Source organism: Acomys russatus, chromosome 4 (assembly GCF_903995435.1).
Source record: "Acomys russatus chromosome 4, mAcoRus1.1, whole genome shotgun sequence".
NCBI classification, from domain to species: Eukaryota; Metazoa; Chordata; class Mammalia; order Rodentia; family Muridae; genus Acomys; species Acomys russatus.
Genome location: NC_067140.1, coordinates 62,561,653 through 62,572,273, shown reverse-complemented (window position 1 = coordinate 62,572,273; position 10,621 = coordinate 62,561,653).

Sequence of the window (10,621 nt, the reverse complement as noted above, 5' to 3'; positions counted from 1 at the left end):
TCCAAAATAAAATAAAATAAAACAAGAGAATAAAGAAAAAAAAATCATCTCATCATGGAACTTACAGTGTGTCACACAATATACCCTTTTGTCCACATATCTTTCCTTGCAAATGTTCATTGCAATGGTCTGTTTTGAAGCCTCTGGCTTCTGCTACACTGTTTATACTGGAGTCTTAAGAGGATTCCTTTCAGATATCCTATTGTAGCCCTGTGTCATGGAAATTCTGAAGCTTTGGATCTGCAGGACCAGCACTTTCATGAGCTCCAACAGATTATAGATGGGGTAAACGTTAGGGTGGGCCAACTCAAAGCCCTAGATCTGGCCCGGGAGGTAACTGAGTTGGTCAGCCTGTCAGCTCTCCTGCATCTATACCACCAGGGTGTACTGCCCCAGCTAGCTCACCCAATGCCACAGCTGGCAAGGGAAGGGTCAGCTCTCCTGCTCTCATGTCCTTGGGGCATGCTCACCTGCGCTTTCACTGCCAAGACCTGTTATACTGTGCTTCTCAGGTGAGGGATAGGGCTAGCTCTCCCACTCTCAAGACTTCAGAGCCAGCTTTCCCTCCTGTCACAGGTGGCGAGGGCTAAGGGAGGATCCCTTCTCCTCCCAAGCCATTCCACAGCAGACTAGGGGAAGGGCCAGCTCACTCGCTCTCCTGCCAACAGGGTCATCTTTCCTGTGCTGCCCAGGCTAGGGGTGAAGTCAGCTCTCCTGAGTGTGGTGGCTGGTGAGGGATGGGGCCAGCTCAGCACAGTGCTTCAGGCAGCGGTCCAGATCAGAGACATGTGTATGGCTTTTGGTGGTAACATGGGCCTAGGACATCAGTATAGACCCCGGTTGCCATGGGACCATGGCCCCAGGCATGGCAGCAGCCTAGGACAGGGCCTCACCATGGCCTCCTTATATTTGCCTGTTCCTCACTGCTGTGGACTCTCCAGTTCCCCACAATGTACAAACCCCTGGCTTTGTTTTCTCTTCCACTTCTCCATAACATACTCCATTTTCCCCATCTCTCTATCACACATTTGTCCACTGTAGTGGCACCAGTGGCAGGTGCTTGGGTGTCTTCTTGCCACCCTGGGTCGGTGTGACCAGGGCAGGCACTTGGGTGTCTGTCTTTCTTTGGGTGGGCTCACGAGCATCTTTCTTCCAGCCCCTCCCTAGAAGGAATCTTTATGATGTCAATTCATAAAAAAATACAGGCGCAGACACTGTACACACCCACAGGCAGATACACCATAACGGCAAGTGCTTAAGTGCTTCTCTTTCTGGGGCCAACAGTCTTATTTCAGGATGTAGTTTTGGCTGTGGAGTGGAAGACTTTACCAGTTTGTCTGGCTTGGGGCTAGCCTGTTGGACTTAAAGTTGTGTCCTCTGGTTATGGAACACAGAATGCATCTGTGCATAACAGGGCAGGTTAAATGTAAGGCTCCTGGGTCTAGTGAGTGGGTTGTGTAACAGGAAGCAGCAGCTTCATCTTCTGTTTGCTGCTCATGCACTGAGAACCCTGGAGAAAGGACCAGATTGCTTTCATTGTTCCCTCGTGAGGAACAATGGATATTAAATACCCAGGAATCTGGATATTTTAAAATGATACCATATTAATCTTCATGTAATGGCAGATTTCTATTATTTTTAGTTTCATTTTAATTCCTGGAATTTTAATAGAATAGGAAACACTTATGTTCCTAAGACTAGATCCTTACTCGAGACATAGCTGTGAAAGAGATGTCTCATCCTTATGTTCTCTTATTCATTTATTCTAAATTGAATAATAAATAAAATTCAGCTGTGCATTCTTTCATCAAGGGTGGAAAATCCATATAAGAAATCATACTGCTAGCAATTGGTCAGTTTATATTGGCCTCTTACTGTCTTTCACAAAAGATTAACCCACCAGTAGGAATTGATTGCTAAGGGAACCCAGTGATACTGTGTTACCTTTCCTCTTGGTGAATGTGGTGGTTTAACTGAGAATGGCCCCTATAGGTTGATATGTTTGAATACTTGGTCCCCAGTTGGTGGAAGTGTTTGGGAAGGATTAGGAGGTGTGGCCTTGATGGAGGAAGTGTGTCGCTGGGGGTGGGCTTTGAGGTTTTTAAAAGGCCAGCTGTTCCTACTCTGCTTCCTCTACTTCATGCCTGTAGATCAGGTGGGAGCTTCCAGCTGCTGCTCTAGTACCACATTTGTCTGCCTACTTCCGTGCTCTCCACTGTGATGGCCGTGCAGTCACCCTCTGAAACTATAATTCAATATACTCTTTCTTCTGAAAGTTGCCTTGGTCACGGTGTCTCTTCACAGCAATAGAAGTGTAACTAAGATGGTGAAGTTTAGCCTAGTGTACTATACTACATAAAACTGAAAAATACTAAATTTTTAGATCCGAAAAAAATTCCATTTTTTAGATATTAAATGGTATGGTTATGTATGACTTCAAAGATTTGGTGGCCCTGCTTATGAGTGGGATGGTGAGTTGGTTTCAATTCAAGGGAAATAGATATGGTAGGACAGGGAAATGTAGGAGGAGCAGAGATGGGGTGGGTAGGGGTGGGTAGAGAAGGAGGTGGTGGGAGTCTGTCAACAGAAGTTTCCTGGACTGCAGAAAGAAAATAATAAAACTTATGTTTCTTCTTCTTTTTTTTGTTTTTTAAAGATTTTAAAAATTTATTTTACATATATAAGTGTTCTATCTGCATGTACACCTGCATAACAGAAAAGGGCATCAGATCACATTATAGATGGTTGTGAGCCACCATGTGGTTGCTGGGAATTGACCTCAGGACATCAGGAAGAGCAGACAGTGCTCTTAACCTCTGAACCATCTCTCCAGCCCCATCTTCTGTTTATTCTTATTACCCCCACTTTTCCCTTCTCTTTTCCCTCCACCCTTCCTTTCCTCTCTCCTCTTTCTAGTTCTTTCCCTATCTCCTCTTTCCCCTCTTGTTCCTGTTTTCTTTCATTTTTTTTTCTCACCAAGGTCTTGTTATGAAACCCATGCACCCTTCTTTCATTGTGAAGTGTTTCTCATTTTAACCCCTTTAAGGAGTTTGCTTCTTAAGTTGTCCCTGGTCTTCTGTGGCATATAAGAGACAGCTGTGGGTCATATTTCCAGGAGTCTGTAGCTTTGCGATGTATAAGAAGGGGAGACCATGACTTTTGTCTATCTGGTTTGCTGTGAAAGCTGGGGAGCCCGGGGTGATGCTATTACAGGACAGTGGAGTTGAAGCTTAAGGGGTCACAGGGACTGGCTTGCTCTGCTTACTGAGGCATGATCGAACACAGTTGGTTCCAGCGTTCAACTGACAACTCTGATGCAATGACTGCAAACATTCTCGGATGTCTTAAGGTACGTTACAGAGGAACTGTAACTTCCTTTAAAAAAGAGCCGGAGCAATAAGGGTTGAACTTACTTCACACACAGAACTTGGGAGGAATTAAGTTGGAGTGGGCTTGGAAGCTTCTTCCCTGTGAGGAACAGCTCTCATAGTGTCTAAAGATGTGGCTCAAGATGCCAAGGAGAAAAGTAATTAATAGTCCTGCCTGACTGTGATGCCCAGGAGCCCCAACAGTGACCAGCCTGGCACACATACTCAATGGTGCAATATCTGTCTAATTGGACGTAAGGACCACTCAGTAGGAGGGAATCCGTGCCTGGTACTATAAATCTAGCCAACTGCCGGCGGCTAGTGAGGCCATGGACCCTACAGGAGAACCTATAGCTGTCACTCTCCCAAACCAGCATAATTTGCAGTGGATATAAACATGTTTTTGTTTTGATCCTAAGTGTGGGATGGGGAACAGACTTGTGAGAGAGCAGGTGATGTTGATTCACTTGGAGGTCGAACCACTTCGTGGTGGGGGCAGGGTGGTGGTGGTGAGCTTGGTTTTTGACAGCTGAAGAACATCCTAGTACAGACTCTGCCCAAAACAGGAGGCTGGGCTTTTTGAGTCTTAGAATTGTTTGGCTGTTCATCGCTCCACTTTGAGACGCTCCTAGAGAGAACCACTCCAGGGAAGGCTTCGAGACTTTGGGCTCTGGCTGAGGCTCCAGGTTCTGGTTGCTCCAGGTTTCAGCAGCAACTTGGGTGGAATTGCTGGTCTGCTGAAATCCTGCTGACTATGCCAGGGAAATCATTCTCTGGAACTGAATCCAACAAGGTCTATTTCCCCTGTTCCCATAAACCACCTCTCTAGGGTAGGTGGGCTGGAAGGGAGGTATAAGCATTTGAAGAACCCCAAATAAAGCAGGGTTGGAAAAGTTGGAGCCTACAATAATTTCTAACTGCGTTCTAGAAACTTGTCCTTCCATCCGCAGGCAAGTGTAGCTCTCATCTCTCATCCAACATTTCTTTTCACAGCAGATGGAAACCATCACAGAAATGCAGAGAACTGAATGTGGGGATGCCCAGCCTCAACTGAGACATCTGTAACACCAACCATCACACCCAAGGCTCAGAGAACACCACAGAAGACGGTAGGAGCCAGAGGACCAGGGCAAATGCTGTGAGACTGTGTCTTCTATACATGACAGAAAAGCTGCATCTGTGAAATCTGGACAGTATATGGCTGCCTAAACGAGACCTGCCCAGTGCCAACAACAGCTGACTTGACAGTGCGGATGGGAAATCTCACAGTACCCCGCCCCTAGATAAAGAGCTACAGACAACTGGTGGCTGACGGGAGATGAAGACTGTGTCTGCTCCAGGGAACCAGCTCCCTGATAGGTCATCTAATCCCAGGTGGTCAGTCCGAAACACTAACACATATGAGCAACACTAACTAGACTCAGCAGGTTGCATTTAAACACACACACACACACACACACACACACACACACACACACACACACTCCAATAATAATCAATAATAATTATGGAAGGAGAGATCATGAGCTTGAGAAGGAGGTGGGGGCGCAGGAGGGCTGAGGAGGGAGGGAAGGGGTGGGTGAATATGTGGAAAAAAAAAAAAAAGATAGTCACAAACTACCAGGTATGGTAACACACACTTTTAATCCCAGCACTCAGGAAGCAGAGCCAGGTGGATCTCTGAGCTGGAGGTCAGCCTGGTTCATATAACAACTTCCAGGCTAGCCAGCACTATGTGGTGAAATTAAAAAAAAAAAAAAAAAAAAAAAAGCCCCACAAACTGAATTATTTTGTTTCCATTTAATTCCACTTAATGAACCAGAATCCCTCAAAAAATAATTCCAAACTGAACAATTTAAAAAATCTATTTCCTATGAAATAGATGAATGAAAGGGTTAACACTGGTGTCCTCTGCTTTGAAATGGAGGATGTTGGGAAAGACTGTTGCTGCAAGGCGCCTTAAGTGTGGCTTGTAAATGCTTAGCTTTTATTCCTGAGAGAGCCCAACTCCCTCTGTGATGTCTCCTGCCCCCCCCCCCCCCCCCCCCCCCCCCCCCCCCCCCCGCACCCTGCCAGTTGCTGATTCTCTGGGAAAACAGGTGGCATCTCCAAAGTTGCTTGCTTATCTTCCTCAACCCAGGGCAGCTAGAAGTTTGACAAGCAGACCCTGTCCCTAGTTGGTTTTTCTTGTATTGATCACTTGGACCTCCAGTCACGGATTTCCACAGAAGTCATCCGCCAGGAGCAGTCTCTTGGGAGTCCCCTTTTGTTTTAACCAGTTCTATCTGGCTGTGGTAGCAGGTAACAGTAGGAGGAGATGCTCCTGGGGCTCAGAGTGCTCCCCACTTCACTCCCCCACCACCCCCGCTGCTGGGAAGGCTACTTTCTTGAAGTGACCACATCCTTTCCTGAAGACTGTTGATTCTGGTTGCCACTCAGCAGCTTCCGGTTGTGGTAAGTGGTCTGTTTTTTTTTTAATTCTTTCTGGGTGTTGAACTTTTCTAGGATGCCCTCAGAGAGTCAGTTTGCTGTCAGTCCAGCCCTGCTTTTGCGTAGACGTGCTTACCTGTTTGACCTATCTGTATTTCCGGGAAACCCCCTTTCTGAGGAGAAGGTTAGCACCAGGTTAAGGTAGGTGGGGACCCCAATGGCGGTTAAGGAGACAGCTGGAGCTTTGTTCTGGACTAGTTGAGACTTTCTTTCTTCCAAATTCCTCTTTTGTTTTGCTATTTTCATCCGTGGGGTTGAGGTTTAGTAAATATTATGTGTTATTTGCCTTGTTCTAAAAATGATTCTGGGGGAAATTAGTTGAGGCTGGGAGATAAGGCGTTCTCTTTTTCTTTAGGCTTGAGATTCAGATTTTTATTCCGAGCATCGTGTCTAAAGCGCTGGATGGGCGCAGCACGAAGAACATTGTGGCATCGGACTGTTGGGTAGCAGCTTTCTTCAGCGCAGCCCGAGGTTCTGTTTAGTCTGGGATTAATTCACGCTTCAGTTGGACGATCCGCACTGGCCTGTGTTTCCGAGGCAGCGGAGGGGTAGATTTCAGCGCCAAGATTTGTTTGAGGGGAAAACTTGATCCTCTAGCTGTTTTGTTCCCAGGCATGAGAGAGTTTCAGGTCTCAGGTTAACAATGAGCTGTTTGAAGAAAAAAGAAATGTTAACTGGGGGTTGGAGTATTTTGAGAAAAGGATGAGGAAATAGAGGGGTTCAGGTGGGGTACAAATGCCCATGCCCACAAACCGGCTTTCTTTTAGATGTGGCTGCATGTCAGCCTGCACTGAACAGGAAAACTCAGGGGGTTTTTGCTCGGTCTTGATGTACTAATGCGTTTCATATTGTCTGATATTGTATAAATGCGTCTTTCAAAATGGAACAAGTGATATTTCGTGCCCTTGGGGAGATTGTGTGTGAGTGTGTGCTTGAGCACAGGAGTGTCTTTGTTCGTGCAATACCACGCAGAAATTTTCATTAACAATTAATAAAATAAAACCTGAAATAGAACTTTTCTGTTTTCCCCCTCTTTCTTTCTTTATTTACTTTTCTTTTTTTGAGACAGAGTCTTACTATGTAGCCTCAAGTGGCCTAGAAGTTGTTATGTGGGCCATGCTGGCCTTGAACTCACATAAATTCTCTTCCCTGTCCTGTGCTGAGATTCAAGGTGTAGACTGCTCTCCCTCCCTCCCTCCTTCCCTCCCCCTCCCTCTCTCCCTCCCTCCTTCCCTCCGTCCTTCCCTCCCTCTTTCCTTCTTTCCTCTTTCTTTCTCTAGTCCCAGCTTCTGAAATCAAACATACATTGCAGCAGCAGTCGTGTGTGACATGTTGATTCTGTTTAAGATTTTCCTGGTAGGCTGACTGAGAAAGCAGCAGCCTCTTAGTGTTATCTTAAATATTTTACATGAACGCTTACATTTGTAAGTGAATTATAGATAGTCTGAGCACTCTGTTTTTCCAGAAATATTTCTTCCTTACTCTGAGGCCCCTTCCCTTTCCCCTCACCTTTTACTCACCTGACTGCACTTTGCTGGGTGCCTCTCCTGTCCTGGGTCTAGAGGAGACGCGTGAGTGGGCCATGACGGGTTCATTTCAGTAGCCCTCCCTGGACCTGTCTTTGAAGGCTGAATTCTCCCTTCGCCGTATCCTCGCTCTTCTGTTGGCTCATCCTCCTGAGCGTCTGGCCTTTCCTTGGCCATCTTCCTTCTGGTTCTTCCTCAGCGAGACTGTTCATTCCCACAGCTTCAGCACGTGTTCACAGGCCGACCACTCCATGCCTACACCCGTATCTCTTTTAATCAAGAGGCCAGTGCAATCAGATTGGATTTATCACCTTCACTTTTTCTGATTCTGATTCTGCTGTTCCATGTCCTCCCTCTTCCTCGACGGCTGCCACCATAGTTAACGGCTTCTGTATCCCATCGGTGTTCAAATACTGAAGCCGAGACGAGACCCAGGCCCCTCTTTGCTCTGATCCCAACATGGGGATCATAGACAGTGACAACCTAGCTGCAGGGGCACTTACTGCATATAGTTACGCTCTATGACTGACGTTGTTCTCAAAGCTCTTTCCACGTGTTCTGTGCTGTGAGAGCAATCTTTCCAGCACCTAGACGCGGCCTGGAGTGGTGGAGCAGCTGTTAAAAGCACTTGAGTTCTTGACGAGGACCCAGGGTTCAGTTTCCAGCACCCACATGACAGCTGACAACCATCTGTAATTCCAGTTCCAGGGAAGCTGGTCCCCTCTCCTGGTCTTCATAGTACCAGGTGCACATGTGGTGCACATACATACATGCAGGGGAGTACTCACACGAGCAAACTTTGAAGAAGTCTTAAAAACCAATAAAAATGTATCCAGCAGCCTGGCAGAGGGTGACACAGAGAACAGTAGCAATGAGCAAGATGGGGCTGGAGTTTGGTCATTCCATTCTTAGTGACTTTTTCTGTCTCTGTTACGGGCAGGGCTAATCACAGGGTCTCGACTACAGCAGTATGTGTCGTTTCACCTATAAAATGGGGATAAATGATGGCTCCTTCTTTAGAGTTCTGGTGAGTGTTGAATGAGATAATACAAGCTGAGGGCTTAGCTTTGGACCAAGTGCCCGCTGCTGCTGCTGCCGCCGCTGCTGCTGTGGCTGCGTTTCCTCCTCCTCCTCTTCTTCCTCTTCCTCCTCCTTCCTTTATAGTGTATGCAGCCTGTTATATTATATTAAGCATGCAGCCATTACCAAATCATAAAATGTTAAATCTTTTCTTCCTCAGGTTGCTTGCCCTCTGCCCTGGTTCTCCCTTGGCCTGTCAGCATCTGCCCAGGCTCTTCCTTGGCCTGCCAGCATCCGCCCTGGTTCTCCCTTGGCCTGCCAGCATCTGCCCAGGCTCTCCCTTGGCCTGCCAGTGTCTGCCCAGGCTCTCCCTTGGCCTGCCAGCGTCTGCCTAGGCTCTCCCTTGGCCTGCCAGCATCTGCCGAGGCTCTCCCTTGGCCTGCCAGCGTCTGCCCAGGCTCTCCATTGGCCTGCCAGCATCTGCCCAGGCTCTCCCTTGGCCTCATCTCTTTCATCCTTCCCTAGCCTGTCCTTTCTAAGTCCTTGCGTTCCTGCTCCTCCTTTCTCTCCCTGCCTTGGCCACCTTCCTTCTCCTTCTTGCTTCCCTATTTCTCTGCTGTACTGGAGTCAAACTCCCCACATCTGGTCCTGCTAACCTCCAGCCTCCAGCACTTCTCCTTTCTTCATCTGTGAGCACAGCCCATCAGCATGGGCTGCTCAGGAGAGAAACAAGGATGGGTTCCTTCAAAGGCTTACAGTTTTGGGGGGCTGATGGGGGGGAAGACAGGTGGAGACACAGAAGGATCTTGGAGTTAGTGACTACAGAGCTGAGGTAGATGAAAGATAGGCATTAAATGCTATGTAAGAAATAAAATAACTTACTGCTGAGGCATGGTAATGAGACACAGTTACTAACTAACTTGTAAGTTTGGCTGCATTAGCTGTCACTTCACATCACACACACGCTTATTTTTTCACTTCTATGTGTGTATACTCCATGACATCTATATGCACGGTGACTGCAGGTAGCTGTCACTGACACCAAATGTGATGAATGCAACTCTCCACACCTCCCACCCTCTCTCTCACCCTCAGCTGAACTCATGAAGGGCAGAAGCTTGGCTTGCCCCGTCTCTCTTTGTAGTCTCATCTCCTGTTGGGTCGCCCTTGTTCAGAGTCTTAGGGTGGACCCAGCTCTCAAAGGTCTGGCACTGGGAACTTCGGGCCTGCCCTTGAGCTGGCAGGCTAGGTTGACCATAGCTTGACGGCCAAGGTCTCCATGTCTACGGGAAAGAGGATCTATGAGAACTTTGTTCCTTGGCGCTGGGAGCCTGGGGCCTGAGGGAGACCAGGGAAACATGGGAGCCGGTGGGAAGAAAGGGCTTGTTCCTTCACGCATCCTCCTCAGCTTTCCAGCTTCAGGCTGTGTTGCTTTTGCAGGTGGATTTTCATGGCTCACCTGAGCACACACCTGGGAGCCAAGCAACCTAAGGAGTAATAGGAAGACAACCTGGGGAATAGGTGGAGGAAACGGAGAGATTTGAAAGAAGAGAGGAGGGGAGTGGGAGGAAAGAAGTGGGCAAAAGTGGAGTGGGACAGGAGAACTGTCTGTTAACAATACAATAACTGGAGGGAGCCAGTACACATTATGGGATATTCAGGCTATAGAATCAGAGGCTGAATATTAGGAACACATCCTGTTTCTTTAGTTAATCTAGGTCGGTCAGTACCAAGGCCCACAGAGCTTCACCGCAGGTTCTACAATCACCCAACAGGAAAACCAGGAGTCCCGGTGTCAGAGGGCAAGCTTCTAACCACCCCCATCTCCTGGTCCCAAGCATCCTGCCAGCCTATGGCCAGAAAAAAACCCTTTTGTTTTGTGGACTTTGAGCAACACTTTAATAGGACACCAGAAACAGATACTCTTTCTGAGGCAGACAAACACTAATTTAGGACATGAACGATACTCAGCAAGAAGGACAATTTATTAGTTTAAAACATGTAATACAACCACCGAGAGGACCAGATGTTCATTTTATCATGACCGCTGTGTTCTCTCCCTGTAGGCTTCTCTGGGAAAGCAATTTATTACCAGCAGGTTGCTTGGTGAGTGTGGAACTGGATGGAGCAGGGGAATTGTCTGTAATAACCTAATTGCTGAATGCACTTCAATCATTAGAGGGAATTTCCAGTTTAGTCCTTAGCTTAAAGCACCGA